Here is a 24,687-nt window from a genome sequence, read left to right as displayed (position 1 = left end):
TAGAAAAGGAACAGCAAAAAGGAATGCTGAGGAAACTCAGCAGAAAGGAACTAATAATGATTAGAGTGGAAATAAATGATATAGAAACAAAAACAACAACAAAAAGCCCAGTAGAACAAATCAGCAAAACTAGGAATTGGTTCTTTGAAAGAGTTAACAAAATTGATAACCCCCTAGCCAGACTATCAAAAAGAAAAGAGGAAGGACCCAAATAAATAAAATCATGAATGAAAGAGGAGAGATCACAACCAACACCACAGAAATACACACAATTGTAAGAAAATATTATGAAAAGTTATGTGCCAACAAATTGAGCAATCTGGAAGAAATGGATAAATTCCAAGAAACATACCAATTTCCCAAACAGGAAGAACTAGGAAGTTTGAACAGATCCATTACCAGAAATGAAAGTGAATGAGTAATCAAAAATATCCCAAGAAACAAAAGTTCAAGGCCAGATGGTTTCCTAGGAGAATTCTACCAGACATTTTAAGAAGAGTTAATTTTTCTTAAACTGTTCCAAAAAAAAAATAGAAATGGAAGGAAAACCTTTGTTCCAACCTCATTATAAGAGGCCAACTTTATTTGATTCCAAAACCAGACAAAGCAAAGTTGGAGGCATCATGATTCTGGACTTCAAGCTATATAACAAAGCTGTAATCATCAAGACAGTATGGTACTGGCACAAAAACAGACACATAGATCAATGGAACAGAATACAAAACCCAGAAATGGACCCACAGCTATATGGCCAACTAACCTTTGACAAAACAGGAATATCCAATGGAAGAATGACAGTCTCTTCAACAAGTGGTGTTGGGAAAACTAGATAGCAACATGCAGAAGAATGAAACTGGGCCATTTTCTTACACTATACACAAAAATAAGTTTAAAATGGATGAAAGACCTAAATGTGAGACAGGAAACCATCAAAATCCTAGAGGAGAACATAGGCAGCAACCTCTTTGACCTTGGCCATAGCAACTTCTTACTACATATGTCTCCAGAGACAAAGGGAAACAAAAGCAGACATGAACTACTGGGACTTCATCAAGATAAAAAGCCTCTGCAGAGTGAAGGAGACAATCAACAAAACTGAAAGGCAGCCTAGGGAATGGGAGATGATATTTGCAAATGACATATCTGATAAAGGGTTTGTATCCAAAATCTATAAAGGACTTATCAAACTCAATAGCCAAAAACCAAATAATCCAATTAAGAAATGGGCAGAAGACATGAATAGACACTTTTCCAAAGAAGACATCCAGATGGCTAACAGGCACATAAAAAGATGCTCAACGCCACTTATCATCAGGGAAATGCAAATCAAAACCACCCTGATGAGATACCACCTCACACCTGTCAGAATGGCTAAACTTAACAACCCAAGAAACAACAGGTGTTGGCGAGGCTGCAGAGAAAGGGGAACTCTCTTGCACTGTTGGTGGGAGTGCAAACTGGGGCAGCCACTCTGGAAAACAGTAGGACGTCCCTCAAGAAAGTAAAAATGGAACTACTTTACCATCCAGCAATTGCACTACTAAGTGTTTATCCAAAGGGTACAAAAATACAGATTTGAAGGGGTACATGCACCCTGATTTTTATAGCAGCATTATCAAGAATAACCAAACTATGGAAAGAACCCAAATGTCCATTGAGTGATGAATGAATAAAGAAGATGTGGTATATACATATATAATGCAATATTACTCAGCTATCAAAAAGAAGGAAATCTTGCCATTTGCTGTAATGTGGATGCAGCTAGAGTGTATTATGCTAAGGGAAATAAGTCCATCAGGGAAACAAACCAAAAGAGACTCTTACAATAGAGAACAAACTGAGGGTGGTTGGAGGGATGTGGGTGGGGGATGGGCTAAAGGGGGGATGGGCATTAAGGAAGGCGCTTGTCTTGTTGAGCACTGGGTGTTATATGTAAGTGATGAATCACTAAATTCTACTCCTGAAACCAATATCACACTACATGTTAACTAAGTAGATTTTTTTTAAAAATTGGCGAAAAAAATAAAAAAAATAAAATTTACCCTTTCCCCTCGGAAAACTAAAACAAACAAAAAAATTAAAACAAAACAAACAAACAAACAAAATTAAAACAAAAAACTCCAGGAGGTACCTCTAGTAGACACTGGGTGGAGGTTTGAGGCCCTAAAGCCACTTTAGTCAATTTTTGACAGATGTCAGGTGCCAACTGATTTTTTATAAAATGTACGTTTAATGTAGTTGTTCACTCAGGTGAGGTTGGGTCCAGATTTATATATTTAAGGATGGCTTCTCCAAATGACCCCGAAATAGAGCTGGATTTTCATCAGCTCCTGGAGTAATTTTCTGAATTTTAGCAAAGTTTACAGGTTTAGAGAATCCTTTTTTTCATTCCTACTATTAAACAAGTGATCATATGGTCTCATGTTTTCCTTCTCATCCTACCCTCCTGGTAATTCCAATGTGGTTTGGTATTTGGGCCAGCATTACCCTACTGCATAATGATCTTTATCTTTGGGTGCTAGCTCATCAGCAAATTCTTGAGCCCTTGCCCAGAAGGTTCTTTTCCTGAGGGGTGCAGCCATGAGTTAATGTGATATATGTATATATATATATATATATATATATATATATATATATATATCTTGCCAGGTCAAGTGAAACATAATAGAAACTTGTTGAAAACCCTCAATAAATTGAGAAGAGTTTTCAGAATATCATCCTAATTGTTTTGTATGAGTCAAGTCTTCCATGAAGAATGGGACGTAGGTTCTAATAGTGCCCATTTCTCCATTAACAACGTCCCTAAGGGGATATAGTCCAGATGTAGGAGAAGCTCCTGGAAGATGGGGGATTCTGCTCCTGTTATGTCCAGCCAGGCTGGGAGCAGGAGAGTCCTTAGGGTTTGTAAGGAGGAGGGATAATGACAGAGCCAATGTTCTCCTTGTTTGAACTGGCCGGTGATTCCTCCAGTAACCCAGGTTTGTTAGGAGGAGGGGGCCTATTTACACAATCATTATCCAATATGTCAAGAGTAAACCTTAAAAGAAAAAAAAAAAAGAGGGAAATCTTATGTTCCTATAAAAGTGGATAAGTTCGTTACCATAATTGCCTCCCCTCCCCTGGCTCCTGGGCTGCATCCCATTCAGAATAATGTCGAGGGTTCCTGGTGTTCAAAGCAACCAGAGGCATCCCTCAAAAAGCTGTTTTGAACACCAGTTTGTTTACTAAAGTGATGTTGACATCTCTTTGCTTCCCTATTTTTTTTTTTCTGGGACACAATAGGTGCCAGTAGATGGACCAAAGACAGACTGCCATTTTAACCCATGGAGATGCTAAGAATTTGCAAGAGCAGAAGTACCTAATATTACAACTTAAGTACTCAGTAGGGGGCATTGATGAGGAATAATAAAGTGGAAATCCATCACGGTCTAAACGACATTCCAACACATGTAGTCTTTAAAACTGACTTCCCCACATAACACTCCTTGGTTGCAACGGTTTTAAATTCAGTTGCATACTGGTTTCAGCTGGCTCTAAGCAGAGGTCTTTTGACCAGAAGTGACTAGACTAGAGATGTGGAGGGGATTGCAGTGACCAATGAGGAGGAAAACTGATATTGGAGTCTTAAGATTGGCAACCATCTTAGTGACTTAGGTGACTGTCCTGTGCCCAAGAAAGACAGCTTTGTATAAGAATAGGAATGAAGAGAGGGCATCAAATATCTGGATAAATATCTGGTGTAAAAAGGTGCTTTCGTTAAAGCACAGGGACGGGACCTGTGGGTATTGAAAGAGCTGCACTGGGGTTGTGAGGCATGACTGATTACATATTTTGGAGTTGGGGTGGTAGAGATAATGGAAGTCTCTAAAAGTATTTCTGGATGTTAAAGAAACCTTCTAGGATCCTGGAGTTCTGGCTATTGTCAAGCTAAGGTTGCTTTTCATCTCTAGCAAAGCATTAACATTAAGGCAGTTTGTGAGTTCCTTAAGGAATGTCACACTCTGCAGGTCTCAAGTATTTATCAGTGGGCTGCAGGTTGTAAGGAAATTTAACTTTATCTACATTTCTCTTGCCTTTGTGTTCCTCATCAGTCCCCTAGGCCCAATCTAATCAAAACCAAATAAAAAGACCTCACGGAAGGAGTCACCTTTTTAATCCAAATGGATCGCTTTGTGACTTTATGTAACAGAGTTTTAACTTCCGCAGAAGTGTTAATCCAGGTATAGCAGGAGAAATTGGTTACAGCAGACACCTCCTTGCTCAGCCAACAGATGATCAAGGGCTCTCCTGTTATCAAGAACAACTTTAGCCAGACGGTCTAAGGATCTTTGTTGGGCAGCTATTGCTTTCGCAGTGGATTCTGCAACAATTTCAAGATTAAAGAGGAGCTCCTGATCACAGCCTCATTTATATTTATCCCTTGCCAGAGAAGTCGGAACCTGCCAAAGGAGTGAGTCCCGAATCACGAGAGCCTCCTGGTAGGCCTTTTCTAACTTGATGATATAAATTCAGGGGAGTCAACCAACGAGATGTAGGGGGTCATTTAGATTTCAGCTTCCTAGCCTGAAATAAAAGGTTGTTGTTCTCAATTCCAGAGGTTATCCATCTCAGAAATGGCCTGGGAGATAAAGATGAGGGGGTTATTTTTCCCAGCCAATTCCAGAGGGAAGGAAGGGGAAGAAGTGAAGAAGAGTGAAGAAGGACAAGGGGTTTCATGTTCAATTAAAGGAGGAAGTTGCTCTGGCATCTTGGGTGGAAACAGTCTACCTCAGCTACTTTTCTTCCCTGTCACTTTGATTCAGAGCTCTCCAGTGTCTCCAGGACCAGGGGTCAGATTGAGTCTTCTTCACCTGTGCAATATATACCCAAGGCTCTACACCTTCTAGTTTTGTAGTCGTGTCAGTGGTCAGGAACACCTGGTAAGCTTCTTTCTAATGGGGCCGGAGGTCTTGCTCTGATGACATATTCAGAATACCCAATCACGGGGCTCTAAACTGGGACCAATGGGATCCTTTGAATTGGGACCCAGGAAGGCTTCTTTACCCTGTTGATGACAGGCTTGAGCATAAGGCATTAGAGACTTACAGTAGTAGTGGCCATAATAGCATGAGACAGCAAGGAATCAGCAAAAGGTTATATATTGATAGAATTCAAGAAGTTTGCAAGGTTTTCATTAAGGCTCAGATGCTTCACCCAGTGAAGCGGGTGCCTTGATCACTGGAGACTAAAGAAGGTATACTCAAAGTGGGAAACACAGTTTTTAGCAGCATCCCACCCCCATCCCATGAGAGCTTCGACTCATCTGGGAAACATGCATACAATAACAAGGACATATTGGTAACCCCTACTAAGTGGCCATTGAATGAAGTCTAGCTGTAGGTAGGGGTTCAAAGAGTCTACAAGGAGATGGTTTGAGGACACTGTAGACAAAAATCAGTTTTTTTCAGGATTATGGGTCTGACACGTTAGACATTTTGGTAGACTGTTTTTGCAATTTTAGAGAGGCTTTCCCACTAATGTCTACGTATAATTTGAGTCATCTTAAATGCACTACAGTGGTTGAAGGAACACAAAAATAAAAAACATGGAGTTTGTCAAGGACCTGGCAAAAACGAAGCAACCATCTTGGGTTTCCGATGGCCCCAACTATTCGTTTAATTTACAGCCATTGTCTACCCACCTCAATTTCTCTGATTCAGGGGCAGACTGTTGCCATGTTATACGGATATCAGGATGACAACAGCCTGGCAGTGAGAAACCATTTTTGCAGAAGCAGAATGGACCTCATCCAGATGTGCTATAATCATTATGGATTCTGTTGCTGCAGCCTTGTCACGGAAGCCAACTTGATCACTTATTGAAAGTTCTTCCCAAATTCCTTTTTTTTTTTAATACATAAACCTTCTATAATTTTCTTTCTTTAACTCAGATTTGTCCTAGGCTTTCCCTCTTTAAATAACCAGCCTCACTTTAGGACAAAATTACTTTATTTTCCCTCAACAAGAATGCATCTCTGTATCTCATAATTTTTTTTCACTGAAAACATCCATCTTATTTTCTTTGCATACAAAGCTTTTTCCCTTATCATTTCCGGTGGTCTAATACATTACATTCATTAGAATTTTTAAGTCTTAGAAACCTTCATTTCTAGTGAACATTAAGCAGTGATTGCAAATTGTCTGTCTTAGCACAATTGTTCAGATTTGCACATTTATGAATATATTTCATAATTTTTAGAAGCATATGCCTTTTTAAATTTTCCAGTGGAGCATGAACAGATCAGGACATCTTTTAGTTTCTCTGTAACTAGAAGTCAAAAATACATAAACCTATGTTTAGTAATTAATGTTTTAGTATCTTGTTTTATTTGGAAGTGATCTAGATATTTAATGAATGTATGTATGTATGTATGTATGTATGTATGTATGTATTCTCCATACCCAGCATGAAGCTCACTGCAGAGCTTGAACTCATGACCCTGAGATCAAGACCTGAGGTGAGATCAAGAGTCAGACACTTTTTGGACTGAGCTACCCAGGCACCCCGATATTTAACAAATTTAACTGAACTCATCGTTTAACCTAACTCAGCAACTTTTTAAGGTTCTAGGTGACCAGTAAGATTTAGGAAAATTATTTAAAAGTTTAGCTTTTTTTTTTTTTTTTATTTTAGTTATGCTTATTCAATTTACTTGTTCTCAACAATTTATGCTTAGGTTACTCATAAAAACTTTGTGATACATCAAAGTCTGTCTTCCAAGTAATTTTTCTTTTTTGTTAATTATTTTATTTTATTTTTTATTCTTTTAGAGAGAGAGAGAGAGCACAATCGGGGAGAAGGGCAGAGGGAGAGTGAGAGAGATAATCTTAAGCAGGCTGCATCCTCAACATGGAGCCTGACACAGGGCTTGATTCCATGACCCTGGGATCATGACCTAAGCTGAAACCAAGAGTCTGATGCCCACCCAACTGAGCCACCCAGGCGTTCCTCCAAGCTATTTTTTTTTTTTAATATTCTGTAACAGAGATAATATTGATTTATAGGACTTTAAGTAAACCCAGGCAGAATAAAAGTTTTAATTTTATTGCTGATAGCTCTGAAGACATGTTTATTTTAATCAAACCAGCAACCTTAAACCAGCTTTCATATCGAATATTTTCCTGGATCACATGAACTGGAAAAAAACACTTGGGTTAATTTCTATCTTTTTCGGAGGTTTAGAATGGGCAGTCCTTATTAGCACTGGTCTTCAAACCAACTAAATAGAGCTCTTTTGAAAATTAATTTTGCTACAAATATTTGTGGAGATTTTTAACATTTGTATTTGTTCCTAAATTAATCTTAAGAAAGCTGTGCTGGAGTCTGGGCACAAGAGTCCTTTTAGCAGTTACTTTTATTTATTTATTTATTTTTTGAGAGGGAGAGAGAGAGAATCCCAAGCAGGCCACACATTCCCACATTCTGTGAGACATACACATGTCATATTCTGACATGGGGCTCCAATTCACAAACCGTGAGGTCATGACCTGAGTCGAAATCAAGAGTTGGACGCTTAACCAACTGAGCCACCCAGGGACCCTGGCAGTTTATTTTAAAAAAGACTCTTTCTTTCTTTTTTTCCCCTTCAGTCTCAGGTAGTTTAGGGCTATATTTACATTGCAAAGACATGATAAGATGTATAACTTTAAGGGGAAGAGAAAAAAAAGGGAGTTCTCCCAAGAAGGACTTTGATTTTCTAAGGCCGATGATTTACAGGGTTTTTCAGATAAAGAAGAGAAGTTTTGGGATTGGTAAAAGAATAGGCGAATTTGAATAGCCTGTAGACTGACTTTTGTTTTGTAAAAGATCTATAAGAATGTTGTTTTTAATTCCTCAAAGAACTGGGTTATAAATTAAATGACTTTATAAGTTAATCCGTCTATCCTACTACATTATCCTCTTTTTTTTTTTCTTTCCCTCTGGATACATAGCTTTGTTGTTTTTTTAATCCCAGTATAATTAGCATACAGTGTTATATTTGTTCCATGTGTACAGTATAGTGATTCAACAATTGTATACATTACTCAGTGCTCATCGTGATAAGTGTACTCTCAATCCCCTTTATCTATTTCACCCATCTCCCCACAGATCTCCCCTCTGGTAACCATAAATTTGTTCTCCATATTTATGAGTCTTTTTTTTTTTTTTTGTCTCTCTTTTTTTCTTTGTTGGTTTGTTTTGTTTCTTAAATTCCACATGATGAAATGACATACTATTTGTCTTCCTCTGACTGACTTATTTCAGTTAGCCTTATACCCTGTAGATTCATCCATTTTGCTGCAAATGTCATTCTTTTCTTACGGCTGAGTTACATTTAGTGTGTGTGTGTGTGTGTGTGTGTGTATCTCACTTCCTTATCGATTCATCAATCGACGGACACTTGGATCGCTTCCATAATTTGGCTATTGTAAGTAATGCTGCATGGGTACATAGTTTTAATTTTAAATATTTCTGGCAGTATTGCATAACATCTCATGGGTGTCCAGCAGGCCCCCAAAGAGGGTGCAAAAGATCCTATCTTTCTCAAATCCAGAGTCACTCCCACAGACAGCCAAAAGAAAGAAACAACTTGCATGCACCAGGCAGGCAGAAAGCCTAGCCTCTTCACGCAAAAGGAGACAAGTAAGAAAGCAATTCCTATCCCTTGGAGAGAAAAGAACAATACGCAATGGGTTCGCATTTGGAAATGAAGGGACAACAGTGAGATTTCATTTTCCTCTCTGGACTGGGCATCACAGACAGAGATTCAGAAGAACTGATTCTGGTAAGAATTTTCATCTTTCACTGGCCTTTGACAGCTTTCCCAGAATCCTGTCTGCAGGCTCTGATATCCACCAGTTCCCTCTTAGCTGTTTAAGGGAAGAATGTAGCAGTTTACCAGAAAATTCCTCAGTTTCTTCAACTCTGGGAGGGGGCCCCATGGGGGCCCTTCTCTGAAGGTAGTTACAGGAGTGTCTGTAAAAGCATGAAATTGGCAGACTTTTGCTTTTAATTATGTAGTCTTTCCAGAGCGGGAGAACAATTTAGACAGAGGATTAGTAGAATGGAGTACTCAGAAGAGGACAGAGATGAGCCATGAGAGTTACATCAGTCTAATTGTCTTTTGCCGTAGGTATATCAGGGAGCACGAATTTCCTTTTCCTCTCAAGGCCCATCTAGCCAGATTAGGAATCAAACTGCCATGAGACAAATTAACAGGAGAAAATTGAATTTGATTTCGTATGTACTGGGAATCCACATGCACATGGAAATTCCAAAGATATCAGGCAAAATGAAGTATATCTGTCACTGTGAAGTAAGGAGAAGAGGGTGGGGCCTGGGACTTCAGAGGGAAGGAATGAAATTCACAGGGAGATAAGAAAGAGTAAATGGTTGGTAAACAAATGTTTGCTAGGCCTCTCAGGAAATGTGAGACAAACAGGACTTTGATGAAACAAGTCTTGCTAGGTTTCTTCCTGCCTGCCACACCTAGTTCATGTCAAAGCATAGTTATCTAAGGTGATAGCTCACGTCCTGGAGCTGATCCTCTATCTAAATTCTTTTCAGGCAGTTGTGGAGGAGGTAAAGAGCTTTTCCTGAATTTGCTGGATTTTGATTACTTTCTTTTCATCAAATTTTTATTAAATTCTAGTTAGCTAACATATAGCGTAATGTTGGCTTCAGGAGTAGATTTGAGTGATTTATCGCTTGCATACAACCTCCAGTGCTCATCCCAACAAGTGTCCTCCTTAATACCCATCCCCCATCTAGCCCATCCCATGGAACACCTCCCTTCCAGCAACCCTTAGTTTCTTCTCTATAGTTAAGAGTCTCTATGGTTTGCCTCCCCCTTTCTCTTTTTTTCCTCTTTTCCCTGTGTTTGTCTTGTTTCTTAAATTCTACATATGAGTGAAATCCTATGGTATTTGTCTTTCTCTGGCTGACTTATTCCACTTAGCATAATACACTCTAGCTCCATCTATGTCATTGCAAATGGCAAGATGTCATTCTTCTTGATGGCTGAGTAATATTCCATTGTACCTATATACCACATCTTCTTTATCCATTCATCAGTCAATGGACAATTGGGATCTTTCCATAGTTTGGTTATTCTTGATAATGCTGTTATAAATATCAGGGTCATGTACCCCTTTGAATCTGTGTTTTTGTATCCTTTGGATAAATATCTAATAGTGCAATTGCTGGATTGTAGGGTAGATCTATATTTAGTTTCTTGAGGAACCTCCATACTGTTCTCCATACTGCACCAGTTTGCATTCCCACCAGCAGTGTAAGAGGGTTCCCTTTATCCACATCCACGCCAACACCTGTTGTTTCTTGTGGTGTTAATTTTAGCCATTTTGTGGATAAAGATTTATCCACATCTTTCCTTGTGTCTGTTAGCCATTTGGATGTCTTCTTTGGAAAAGTGTCTATTCATGTCTTCTGCCCATTTCTTAATTGGATTATTTGGTTTTTGGCTGTTGAGTTTGATAAGTCTTTTATAGACTTTAGATAATAACCCTTTATAAGATATGTCATTTGCAAATTCCATAGGCTGCCTTTCAGTTTTGTTGATTGTCTCCTTCACTGTGCAGAGGCTTTTTATCTTGATGAAGTCCCAGTAGTTCATGTCTGCTTTTTTTTCCCTTTGCCTCTGGAGACGTGTCTAGTAAGAAGTTGCTATGGCCAAGGTCAAAGAAGTTGCTGCCTATGTTCTCCTCTAGGATTTTGATGGTTTCCTGTCTCACATTTAGGTCTTTCATCCATTTTGAATTTATTTTTTGTGTATGGTGTAAGAAAGTGGTCCAGGTTCATTCTTCTGCATATTGCTGTCTAGTTTTTTTTTTTTTTCAACGTTTATTTATTTTTGGGACAGAGAGAGACAGAGCATGAACAGGCGAGGGGCAGAGAGAGAGGGAGACACAGAATCGGAAACAGGCTCCAGGCTCTGAGCCATCAGCCCAGAGCCCGACACGGGGCTCGAACTCACGGACTGCGAGATCGTGACCTGGCTGAAGTCGGACGCTTAACTGACTGCGCCACCCAGGCGCCCCAGCTGTCTAGTTTTAATACCACTTGTTGAAGAGACTGCCTTTCTTCCATTGGATATTCTTCCTGCTTTGTCAAGGATTAATTGACCATACAGTTGTGGGTCAGCAATATTTCTGGGCTTTGTATTCTGTTCCATTGATCTATGTGTCTGTTTTCGTGCCAGTACCATACTGTCTTGATGATTACAGCTTTGTCATACAGCTTGAAGTCCGGAATTGTGATGCTTCTGCTTTGCTTTGCTTTTTCAAACTTGCTTTTGCTCTTTGGGGTCTTTTGTGGTTCCATACAAATCTTAGGGCTTATTTTCCAGCCCATAAAAAATTCTGGTGGTATTTTCATAGGCATTACATTAAATATGTAGATTGCTTTGGCTAGTATAAACATTTTAACAATGTTTGTTCTTCTAATCCATAAGCATGGGAAGTTTTTCCATTTCTTTGTGACCTCTTCAATTTCTTTCATAAGTGTTCTATAGTTTTCAGAGTACAGATCTTTCACCACGTTGGTTAAGTTTTTCCTAGGTATCTTATGGTTTTTGGTGTAATTGTAAATGGGATCGATTCCTTGATTTCTTTTTCTGCTCCTTCATTATTGGTGTGTAGCAATGCAACAGACTTTTTTCTTTCTTTTTTTGTTTTATTGTCAAGTTAGCTAACATACAGTGTGGCGTTGGCTTCAGGAGTAGATTCCCATGATTCATCACTTACATGCAACACTCAGTGCTCATCCCAACAAGTCCCCTCCTCAATGCCCATCACCCATTTTCCCTACTCCCAACTCCCAACCCCATCAACCCTCAGTTTGTTCTCTGTATTTAAGAGTCTTTTATGGTTTTCCTCCCTCTGTTTGTATCTTATTTTTCTTTCCCTTCCCCTATGGTCTTCTAATAAGTTTTTCCAATTTGATATATGAGTGAAATCATATGATATCTGTCTTTCTCTGACTGATTTATTTCACTTAGCATAATACCCTCCAGTTCCATCCACATTGAATGCAACAGATTTCTGTGCATTGATTGTATGTTCTGAGACTTTGCTGAATTAATGTGTTAGTTCTAACAATTTTTTAGTGGAGTCTTTGATTTTTCTACATAGAATACCATGTCATTTGCAAATAGTGAAAGTTTGATTTCTTCCTTGCTGATTGAATGCCTTTTATTTATTTTTGTTGTCTGATTGCTGAGGCTAAGACTTGCAATACTTTGTTAAATATGGTAAGAGTGGGCATCCCTGTCTTGTTCCTGACTATAAAGGAAAACCTCTCAGTTTTTCCTCATTGAGAATGGTATTAGCTGTGGGTCTTTCATATATGGCCTTTACGATGTTGAAGTGTGTTCTATCTATCCCTATGTTGTTGAGGGTTTTTATCAAGAATGGATGCTGTATTTAGGGGCGCCTGGGTGGTGCAGTCGGTTGAGCGTCCGACTTCAGCCAGATCACGATCTCGTGGTCCGTGAGTTCGAGCCCCGCGTCGGGCTCCGGGCTGATGGCTCGGAGCCTGGAGCCTGTTTCTGATTCTGTGTCTCCCTCTCTCTCTGCCCCTCCCCCGTTCATGCTCTATCTCTTTCTGTCCCAAAAAATAAATAAACGTTGAAAAAAAAATTAAAAGAATGGATGCTGTATTTTGTCAAACACTCTTTCTGCATCTATTGAGGGGATCCTATGGTACTCATCCTTTCTTTTATTAATGTGGTGTATCACGTTGATCAATTTGTGAATATTGAACCACCCTGCTGCCCAGAAACCAATCCTACTTGATCGTGGTGAATAATAATTCTTTTAGTGTACTGCTGGATTTGATTTGCTAGTATCTTGTTGAGAATTTTTGCTGCCCATAATTCTTTTTAGTGGGGTTTTTGGTTTTGGAATAAAGGTAATTTTGGCCTTGTAGATTGAGTTTGGAAGTTTTCCTTCCATTTCTATTCTTTTGAAACAGTTTGAGAAGAGTAGATATGAACTGTTCTTAAATATCTGGTAGAATTCTCCTGGTAAGCCATCTGGCCCTGGACTTTTGTTTATTGCGAGATTTGTGATTACTGATTCACTTTCTTTGCTGGTAAAGGATCTGTTCAAATTTTCTATTTCTTCCTGTTTCAGCTTTGGTAGTTTGTATGTTTCCTGGAATTTATCCATTTCTTCCAGATTGCCCAATTTGCTGGCATATAACTGTTCATAATATTTTTTTGTACTTGTTTGTATTTCTGTGGTGTTGGTTGTGACCTCTCCTCTTTAGTTTGTGATTTTGTTTTCTTGGTTTTTCCTCTTTTCTTTTTGATTAAGTCTGGCCAGGGGTTCATCAATTTTATTAATTCTTTCAAAGAACCAGCTCTTTGTTCCATTGATCTTTTCTACTGACTTTTTTGTTTGTTTCTATATAATTTATTTCTGCTCTATGTTTTATTATTTCCCTTCTTTTGCTGGCTTTAGGCTTTATGAGGTAAGCCTGGATTGCTATATACTTCTCTTTTATGACCTCCTTTGCTGCATCTGAAAGGTTCTGAACTGTCATATTTTCATTTTCATTTGCTTCTATGTATTTTTTTTATTTTTTCTTTAATTTTCTGGTTAACCCATTCATTATTTAGTAAGATGTTCTTTAACCTCCATGTATTTGTGGTCTTTCCAAATTTTTTCTTGTGTTTGATTTCATGTTTCATAGCATTGTGGTCTGCAAATCTGCATGGTATGATTTCAATCTTTTTGTACTTGCTGAGGCCTGATTTGTGAATCTGTATGTGATCTATTCTGGAGAATGCTCCATGTTCACTCAAAAAGGATGTGTATTCTGCTGCTTTAGGGTGAAATGTTTTGAATATAATTATAAGTCCATCTGATTCAATGTGGTATTCAAAGCCATTGTTCCCTTGTGGATCTTCTTTTAAGATGATCTGTCCTTTGTTGTAAGTGGGGTGTTAAAGTCTCTTACTATTATTGTATCATTATCAATGAATTTCTTTATGTTTGTGATTAGGTGATTTATATATTTGGGTGTCACCACATTGGGGGCACATATATTTACAATTGTTAGATCTTGTTGGATAGACCCATTTATTATGATATAGTGACTTTCTTTATCTCTTGCTGCAGTTCTGTTTAAAATATAGTTTGTCTGATATAAGTATGGCATGGCTACTGCAGCTTTCTGTTGATGTCCATTAGCATGATAGGTGGTGCTGTATCATCTCACTTTCAATTTGGATGTGTCTTTAGCTCAAAGTAATCTTCATGCCAAAATGGCCCTTCTTGGGACAGCCTCCCTTTTGCCCTACAGTCCCTTTGTCTGAAACTTCCCTGAAGTTTCACACATTAATAAATTGAGTTGGTAGATGATTTCATATTTTCAAACCAGTCTTAGTCCTGACAATAGGTCAATTTAGTTAAACTCATTTCAGGAGGTCATGATAAAGGTATATTCTCAAAGTTTGGTCTTTGGTATAAACAACCAGATATTAAATAAGAGACATTTTTATGGAAACAAAAGAAAACAATGGTTAAGGTTTGTATCAAATTATAAACCAGTTTCCGAGTTTTGAGAGTAGCCAATCAAGAAGATTTTTATATGTCAGGCTATCTTTTTTTTTTTTATTTTTTTTTAATGTTTACTTATTTTTGAGAGAGGCAGAGACAGCATGTGAGCATGATCGTGACCTGAGTTGAAGTCAGATGCTTAGCCAACTGAGCCACCCAGGCGCCCGTCAGGCTATCTTGAGCGGTCCACAGAGCAAGAGGCCTGAAGATTGTTTATACATGAGCTATTGTGGTGATTTCTCTAAAATTTATACCAAGTTGTTTATATTGTTTGTAGAGCTTCAGAAATAAAGGCAGTTTTAGTTTTTAAACGATTTCAGGTCAGAAGGGTGAGAGAAAAAAAATGTTAGTTTGGAGAGTCATAACCAGGCATTGGGGAACACTAGAAGAAAACAGAATCTGGTCCAGTTTATAAGAAGCAGTATTAAAATCCAATACAGTAAAACCGAGTAACTTGCTCGTGAGTGTTCTGCAAGATAAGCAAATATTTCTAATACATTTTAACTTGATAAAAGAGCAATGTCTTACAATATGAGTAGCACATGATGCTGAATGCCACATGATCATAAGCGAGCCAATGGTTCTTCTCTCTCTCTCTCTCTCTCTCTCTCTCCCACTGTGCGATGGGAGATTGTGAGTGATGGTCTCCCATGCTTGGATGCTCAGTCTCAGGCCACAGTGTTTGGCAGAAATCAGTGGTTTTTCAGAACATTAGAAAGTGCCCATAACTGGCACTAGTGTGTTTTTTATCACTTCATAGCAACTATGGACAGTCCTCTACTTTTCCATACAAGAGTAAGCTTAGGAACGCTTTGCTTCATTCTAGGTCAGGCTGCTTGCAGATATAGACCCTTTCCTCTGCTGCCTTATTGCCAGTTACATTAAATACAGTATATGACACTGTACTGTAGTCAACATCCAGTGAAAGTGAAAGTCATCCTATACAATAACCCTCCTCTCTCTTGTCTCCCTCACACCAGTCACTAGGGTTTTCAAAGGTAAGTGCAGGTTAATTTGCTTATTTTTCTTTATATTTTCTTTATTATTTTGTATTATATTACAGAATTGTAATCATTTTTATATGAATATTTTTGGGTTGTGGAACAAATCATCTGAGTTTCCAATACTTCTTATGGGGAAATTCGCTTTGATATACTCACGCTTTGGATTACAAGCGTATGCCCTGAATGAATTATGCTCAGAAACCAAGATTTTACTGTACTTACAAAGATGTGTTGAGGAGGAAGAATTTCCTCTGCTATTCAAGGTCCTTCTAGCTGGACTAAGAATCAAATGGATATGAGACGAATGACAGGAGAAAATCAAATTTAATTTCATACATACAGGGAATCCACACAGGCATGAAATTCCTAAAGATACAAAGGGAAGAAAGATCATCAGCAGGAAGCTGAGGACATGTTTGGAAAACAATGCTTGCCTATTGTGCTGATAGATTTATTAGGTAGAGAGAAATCTTTGTTAATACCTGTTTTCCTGATGCAGGCAGTGGAGGAGGAGGTAAAGAGTTTTCCTGAATCTGTTGGATTCTTTTGCTTTTAACTCAAAATAATGTTCATGCCAAAGTGGACCATCTTGGGGCAGCCTGCCCTTGGCCCTGGCAGGGAGCTCATCTAAATTTAATTTTTCATTATCCTTTTGCAGTGGATCTTCCAACGAAACTATTTTGAAATTTTGAAACTTTTTGCAGGCGTCTGCTTGCCAATTAAAACAGGTATCCCATTCTGTTTACTTTGGGAACCCTTACTTTCAAGTGTACTGCTTAGATGGCCTTACCTAATTAAAACGTTCTGCATCATGGCCATCATAATTCTATGTTGTTTTTATTAAAGTTTTACCATTTCTGTAGACAATCACAGCCCCCAGCACCATAGTTTTTAGACATAAAATAAGCGGGTGTTCCAGAAGGTGACATGCTTGACTCTTCTGATTTTAAGAATCCCATTAGCTAAGTGTTTGTTCACAGGACACAAGGCAAACAAACATGGGCACCTTAATGCACCAGCAGTAAACAAAAGTTGTCACTGTGGACTGGCCAAGGGAAGGCTGTGCCCACCACTAGCAATTCCCACTGTGGACTAAACCAGCAGAATTCATTATGGAGACTGCAGACTGGAACTGGGGAAAGGAATAAACCAGGAAACCCCAGTAAATGGGGACTTCAGTGTGGAAGTTAAGAAGGAATCCCAATGTGGAATTGCAGACTGATCAAAGGGCTAAGGACTGGCACTCCATTAAAGCTTCTTATCTGTCTAGACCGACCTGTTGACCATGGACTGGAAAGCCAATTAGGTCAGGAGCTCGAATGCAAAAACAGCAGAGCTTAACTGAGAGGGACGTACCAATGGCCCTCAGAAGAAGCAAGACAGTGAACTCAGAAGTGTTCACAGAGCATTATACCTGTGTTTCTCATTGCTCCCAAATACAGTCAGAATTGTGCTTCAGATCCTGACAGTGCCCCCAGATTTGTTAAAACAAAACAAAACAATTCAGCCGAGTATATTTGAAGATCTAACTAGCTTTATTAAATGATTCATGAATCAGGCAGCATTCCATCTAGCAAATAGACGGGAGCTCCCTTGAGCTAAACAAGAGGCAGGTTTTGTAACTGAACCAACGTTAAGTTTGCTCCTTGGTGAATCAGAAATTGAACTGGGTTGAGTTGGCACACAAAGAAAGATTTATTTGCAGCAAATAAGGACATTACAGGGAATGGCTTCCAATGCACTGACTCTCCAAGCAAGGGTGAATGGATTCTCTTTATTTAGATTCAGGGTGAATATTTAGATTAGGAAGCCTCCCCTCTGTATGTAGAGGTAGTCATAAGGTCATGCACATGCCTTAGAGAAACATGCCTATACGTGCATTGTGTGTTATGTCAATGAGGTCTGTGCTCTTCCTTGGGCAGAGATTTTAGTATTATAATGAGGTAAAGGTAGTTTTTGGTCATTCTGGAGGTCACTCTATGGTCCTCCTGTGCAGGTGCAAGTCAGAAGTTAAGCTCATACTGGTTTTGTTGGTCTGGGCTGGCTGGAGGTCTTGTCAGGGCAGTCACTATGGCCTGAGGAGTGCTTTTGGTTTTTATTTGTCTGAGTTAGGAGATAAGCTGGAAAGAAGAGCTTACGGAAAAATGTGGGACAAAGGTTGGTGAGTACAAGCAGGTGGGGAGTGAGGGTCAGGTCTTGGGGGTCTTGCAGGTAACAGTTTTTGAAGGGAGAGAGAAAGCATAAAAAAAAAGAAAGAAAAAAGGAATTTATTACCAAGGAATGCATTGTTTAGGCAAGGTTGTCTTCCTAAGGGTAGTGGTAAGGGCCTATCAGTAAATTTTCTAGAATTGACCAGGAAATTCCGTGTTGGCTGGTGAATGGTTACATCCTTGGGGTGTTGCAATTATATACAGGTTAGGTGTTAAGTCTTGGTTTACTGACTTGGGGCCCTAAGTGATGCCATTTTGGGGCCTGTGGCTTTCTTTTTAACATTAGTTTCATTAAAAAGGATACATGGAAAGGATGCACAGGGCAAGGTATGGGGAAGGAGCACAGAGTTTCCATGCCCTCTCTGAGCGTGCTGCTCTCCCCATACTTCCATGTGCTCGCCAACCCCAAAGCTCTCCAAACCCCTTCATTACATAGGCACCCATGATTAAATCATGGTTCTCTTGCATTGACCTCCCTTGGATCATCCGGAACATCTGGATTATCTGCAACAACTGAACAGATAACCAATGAGGGAAGTAAATTATCCAAAGTTCTATCGAAAGCTGGTGGCAGTCCTGGGGTGATCCCTTAAATGGCACATTTGTTAAGTCTTTTGTGTACCAGGTATTGGGCTGGGTATTGGGTACATAGAGAAATGCAACAGGCAGTACCCACCCCATTCGATCTTTGTTCTCCTCTCCTTTCTCCTGTTTCTGGTTCTTTCCACTTGGGCTGGGCAAGATGTGCTGCTGAGTTCCTTTTGGGGTTGGCTACCTGGGTTGCTGTCAGTGAAACCCCAGATGCTGGAGGTCTTATTCCAACACCAGGCAGTGGGATGTTACATATTCCCTCTCAGCGGGTAATCATCTCTATCCTTGCAGGTTTGGTTGGATGTCTGGTGGTATTAATCAAGATTTCTCTCTACTTTCTCTAAAAGTTTTGTTGGGGTTGGGGAGGAAAGTGGCGCCTGGGTGGCTCAGTCAGTTAAGCGTCCAACTCTTGATGTGGACTCAAGTCATGATCTAACGATTTGAGAGTTCAAGCCCCTGGTCCCTATGGAGTCTGCTCAGGATTCTCTGTCCCTCCCCTGCTCATGCTCATTCTCTCCTCTCTCTCTCTCTCTCTCAAAATAAATAAATAAACTTAGGGGCGCCTGGGTGGCTCAGTCAGTTGAGCGGCCGACTTCAGCTCAAGTCATGATCTCACAGCCTGTAAGTTTGAGCCTCGCATCGGGCTCTGTGCTGACAGCTCAGAGCCTGGATCCTGCTTCAGATCTGTGTCTCCCTCTCTCTCTGCCCCTAACCCACTCACATTCTGTCTCTGTCTCTCTCAAAAGTAAATAAAAATTTAAAAAAATTTTTTTTAAATAAATAAACTTAAAAAAATAAGTTTTGTTCAGGCCAAGGGCAGGCCACTCCAAAGTGTGCCACTTTGGCATATTATTTAAAAAAAAAAATTACTTAAGAAACAGCCAATGCAAAAAGAACAGTCTGACTCCTCCTTGTCGTGAGAAAACAAGACGGCAAATCTCTTGTGTAAAAGGTAGTGTCTCTGTGCCTGGAGGTAAATAGATTCTTATCACCAGAGATAGGACATTTAGAACCAAAAAGGCTGTTACTTTTTATTTAATTTACTACCGTAGTCCCTAAATTCTGTTTAGAATTCCTTACTCATTGAAGTTTCCAAAGTTATGTTTTCTTTGTCCTGTCAATTCCTCACCACAGATTTACTGCCCCTTTGTCTAAAAAGTTGAGAAACTGTCTGCCTTGGTAATTTCTTTAGGACTCAATTTCATTATTGGGACTCTGTATGCACGTATTAAAGCTTTGGCTCCCCCCCCCCCTCCGACCCCTCCCCGTTAATCTGTCTCATGTTCATTTAATTCTTAGACCAGCTGGAAATCTTTGAAAGCAGAGGAGGTTGTTCCTCCCCTATGGTTGGCGTGGCCAGCTGGATCAACTTCCGCTGGATATTTGCTCCGAAGATTCTGCAGCTTTGAGGTCTTGGGAGATCTGACGTACAGCCGGCAGAAGGTAAGGTTTCTTACCATGCCAGCCTCCTGGAATCTGTGAGGTCTGGTGGAGTGAGAGTGATGACAGCCTTTCTCTCTCTCTCTCTCTGTCTCTCTCTCTTTCTTTCTCTCAGATTAGATTAGTAAGAGAAAATATTTGTTGAACTAGTTTCTTTGGCTTAGTGACTCTCGGTAAAAATTTGGTAGAATACTGTTTGGTTAGTGATCCTTTTCCTCCCAGAGGTGGTCTTTTTTTTCCCCCCTTGGTCTGTGTCTTTTGTGTTATTTTTCTTAAAAGGGATTATCGTAGAGAAGAACTCAAGCATAGACCCTACCAGCCTGCTGTGCAAGCTGATCCCACTGAGTGATGAGTTCACAGTTTCTCATCAGACGTACTTTGCTGTGAATCCCCTGTGTAATAACCGGATGAGGGTGTTCCTTTCATCTTGTTCTATGTGCTAAGAGCTTGGCTTTGTGACCAGTGAGAACATTCTCTCTGGCATTCGGAGGGTGCATTTACTGGGGTGCACTTCAGTGGCCAGTTGAATACAGTGGGGATTTGAGACACCCACTGACGAGGAGCATTCTCTTTCTCCAGCTGTGCCAGCTCTCAGGGGAATTTGTCATAAGAAAATGTCTTATGTCTAGACCATAAGGACCTTTGTCCTCTCAACTTTCATTGCTTGTTAAGTGCTAGAAAAATCCCATTCTGGCAGCACCTGCCTGCTGACACAAATTAGTGGGTCAGGAAGCTTTGCACCTTTGTGGGAGGCTGGAGACACAGGATATACCACGCCATTCTTCCCTACTGTCCCCCAAGGCCTTTGCTTTCTTGAGAGTAGACTTTTGGATCATGGGAACTTCATCAACTATGCCCTCTCTAGGGATGCCTTTTGTATCTTTGGTTAAGCCATGAAAAGACTTACTGGTTTGAGTCACTATTAATAGTAAGATCTTACTCATCAATGACCAGAAGATGAATCTTTTAAATTAGCTAAATTAAAAAAAAAATCTTTATAGAGAGCTCTGAATTGTCTTATTAGTATAAGGCTAGCCTTAGGGACTCGCTTAACAAGACAAAGAACAGAAATTAAACTTTCCACTCCGTACAAGATTTGTAGACAGCATTCCAGCTTAATCTCAAGTTCAAAGTATACAAGTTACTCATAAATGCTGAAAGCCAAAAAGTAAATTTAGCAGAAGCACCTGAGACAGGCAGTAGGGCTTGCTTTGCTCTAATCAGGCTCTGCCACCTTTAGGCATTTCTATGCAATGACCCTGCCCCCAACAACCATAGAGAATTCATGTCCCTTGAACAGCAGCAGATCTTTTAAGTTATAATGCCCTTTTCCTCCACTTTCAAAAGACCCTACCAGCTTGGATTAAGTCGGCTAAGCATCCAACTCTTGATCTCAGCTCAGGTCTTGATCTCATGGTCATGAGTTCAAACCCTGCATGGGGCTCCACCCTGGGCATGAAACCTACTAATATTTCAAAGAAAAGATCCTACCAAATTTAGAGGAATTGGCTTAATGGCTAGTCACAGCCTCACTCACAGAGAACTTGACTGGTTGCTAAGGGAAGTTTCTTTCAGCTCATGATTATATATATGGTTATTAGGCATGACAGAAGGCCCCCTGGAACTCTGCCCCCCTTCAACAGAGGAAGCAGAAGACCAAAATTTCTCCTAGGCCCTCCTTCAATTAATCAGTGGAAGGCTGATTCTCAAGGCTTAATATAATAAAAGCTCAAGGTTAAATTTTGTACTTAGGGGAAAAAAAAGGCTTTTATTAGAGTGCTTTATATAGAGTTTACACAGGCATAAAGGTTTTGATTCCTATTTTAGTTAATCATCTCCCTGGTATAAATATATAATGTTTAGCTAAAAAGGCAGGATGGGCGTCTGGGTGGCTCAGTTGGTTGAGCATCTAACTTCAGCTCAGGGTGTGATCTCACAGTTCATGAGTTTGAGTCCTGCTTCTTTCTCTCCCCCTCTCTCTCTTCTCCTTCTTTCTCTGCCCATCGTGGGATTCTCCCTCTCTCTCCCCCCCCCCCACCTCTGCCCCTCACTCATTTGTGCTGTCTCTCTCTCTCAATCTCTCAAAAAAAAAAAAAAAAAAAAGGCAGGTCAATCCCTTGATATTCAAGGTGCAATCTAAATCTTTGGGGGAATTAAAAACAAGTGTCTTTATCTTATAAATCTCTACAAAACTCTAAAAGCAAGTCAAACCCACCGATCTTTTCTAATCTCAAAATCTTTCCTATTCCTCTCAAAATGCTTATAGATATTATAAAAGATCAGGATATTGGAGCAAAATTGTCCTAAGAACAGAAATAAATTTTAAACAGCAATTAGCCCACATTTCTTTAAAAAACAAAACAAAACAAAACAAACTTGCATTCTTCCTCTGTCCCTTAAAATTATAAATTTTTATCATACCTTTGAAATGTAAACACAGCCCACAATTGCCTGAGACTGAAGGAAAAAGGCAGAGAAGAGAAAAGGTCTTTTAAAAATACAAACTACTAAAATGCCTCTTGTGCCCAGGCTCTAACATCTCTGATAAGAGGACAATATGTCCCCAAAAGTCCACGTTGGAGAAAACTTGGATACTTTCTCTATGTCTTTGTGATATCAATTTTCTACCGAAAAGCCATCTTTTGAAATACAAACTCTAAAAAAAAAAGTTTCGCATCAGAAGGAAGACAGAGAGAGAGAGAAAAGGTATGTCAAAATCAGACCCATGATGTTCTCTCCACAAAACAAAAACGATAAGATCTTTGTTTACATCTGGAAGTATGTTTGTATGTATGTCCATACTGTTAAATCACGAAAATCCAACAGAGTAAAATTTAAAGATCTAGGGGAGCCTGGGTGGCGCAGTCGGTTGAGCGTCCGACTTCAGCCAGGTCACGATCTCGCGGTCCGTGAGTTCGAGCCTCGCGTCCGTCTCTGGGCCGATGGCTCAGAGCCTGGAGCCTGTTTCCGATTCTGTGTCTCCCTCTCTCTCTGCCTCTCGCCCGTTCATGCTCTGTCTCTCTCTGTCCCAAAAATAAATAAACGTTGAAAAAAAAATTTAAAGATCTAATCGGCGTTATTAATCAATTCATGAATTGGGAGCGTCCCATCTAACAATTAGAAAGGAACTGTTTTTGAAAGTAGAGGTGGAGTGGAAAAAGATAGTTTTTAGCAAAGCATCCATTGTTGTAGGCTGTGTTGCCCTCCTAAGGGAAATGGAAGAGGTCTATCAATAAACTTCTTGTGCTGACCAGGAAATTCCATGTTGACTGGTTAAAGGTTGCATTCCTGGGGAATTGAAATTGCAGTTAGTTCAGGTATTTAGTCGTGGTTTACTGACTTGGAGCCTTAACCTAAGTAATTCCATTTTAGGCCTGTGGTTTTCCTTTTAACAACACATATGTTGTAAGTGTGAGATTTTTTCCCTACATCTGGATGGTATTACTAAAATTAATTTGTAAAAGAGCCCTATTTAGTTGGTTTAAAGGCAAGCGCTTATTTTCAAGTTCATATGATCTGGGAAAATATTCAGTGTTAAAGGTAATTTAAGGTGGTTGGTTTAATTAAAATAGACATGTTTTAAAATTATCACCATTAAAACTAAAACTTTTATTCTGCCTCAGTTTAGTTCAAGTCAAGTAAGTGGATACTACCTCTGTTGTAAAATGTTTTAAAAATATAATTAGCTTGGGAAGATTTTCATTGTCTCATGTAGTTTTTATTGGTAACCTACGCATGACTGTTAAGAACAAGTAAATTGAAGAGATATAACTTTTAAAAGGTTTTTAGGTAAACTTTTAAAGTAGTTTCTCCAGGGACACCTGGGTGGCTCCGTCGCTTAAGCAACCAACTTTGGCTGGGGTCATGATCTCATGGTCCATGAGTTTGAGCTCTATGTTGGGCTCTGTGCTGACAGCTCAGAGCCTGGAGCCTACTTTGGATTCTGTGTCTCCCTCTCTCTCTGCTCCTCCCTACTCACACTCTGTCTCTCAAAAATAAATAATAAACATTAAAAAAAAATTTTTGAGTAGCGTTCCCAAATCTTTGTGGCAAGTTGAAACCTTGACGTTTTGCTACGTGATAAGTTAGGTTGAATTCATTGACTATCTGGGTCATTTCCAAATAAGATAAAATAATAAACATTAAATACTAAGCATAGGTTTATCTACTTATAATTTCCTTATTATAGAGAAACTAAAAATAAATTTGGATCTGTTAGCAACCATGTTTTGTGCTTTATTAAAAGATTGCACTATGAAGAAACACATGCTTCTAGAAGCTATGAAATATATTCAGAAAATTGCCAATCTAAAAAATGCTGGAGAAACAGACAATTCACATTTTTTACTACTTAGTTTTCACTAGAAATTAGTTTGTAAGGGTTAAAAGTTGTGATTAATACATGTGATTAAAGCTGTTAAAAATTAGGGCACTTGGGTGGTTCAGTTCGTTAAGTGTCAGACTCCTGATTTTGGCTGAGGTCATGATCTCACAAACTGTGAGATCAAACCAGGTATCCAGCTTGGCATTGACAGTGTAGAGCCTGCTTGGGATTCTCTCTTTCCCTCTTTCTCTGTGCTTCCCCTACTCTCTCTTTCTCTCTCTCTCTCTCAAATAAATAAACTTAAAAAAAATTGTAAATGGCTAAGATTAGAATACATTTATTTAAGAATAAGTTTTCGTATCAAAAGTACACTCATGGAAAGAAAATTAGAATTTGGTTTTTTCCTCTGTTAAAAGAAAAAAGCTTTCTTAGGTGATTTGTTTGCTTTTTATTAGAAATTGTAATAAAAAATTTTTTTACCTCTAATGTAATCTGCCTAGAAAAAGATTCTGTGTTTT

At 39.2% G+C, this 24,687-nt stretch overlaps 1 protein-coding gene across 2 annotated transcripts in view; it reads left to right on the top strand.

Annotated features, from left to right (window-relative positions):
• Positions 1–19,710: 19,710 nt before the first annotated feature.
• Positions 19,711–24,687, top strand: part of LOC101096984 (pantetheinase) — a 40,833-nt gene continuing 35,856 nt past the window's right edge. For both annotated transcript variants that reach the window (XM_023254387.2, XM_023254381.2), the window contains exon 1: positions 19,711–19,848. The gene's annotated coding sequence lies outside the window, so the exon portion shown is untranslated. The remainder of the gene's footprint in view (positions 19,849–24,687) is intronic.

Source organism: Felis catus, chromosome B2 (genome assembly GCF_018350175.1).
Source record: "Felis catus isolate Fca126 chromosome B2, F.catus_Fca126_mat1.0, whole genome shotgun sequence".
Taxonomy (NCBI): domain Eukaryota; kingdom Metazoa; phylum Chordata; class Mammalia; order Carnivora; family Felidae; genus Felis; species Felis catus.
The sequence above is the reverse complement of the archived record's forward strand: the minus strand, read 5'-3'. Positions and strand labels throughout refer to the sequence as shown.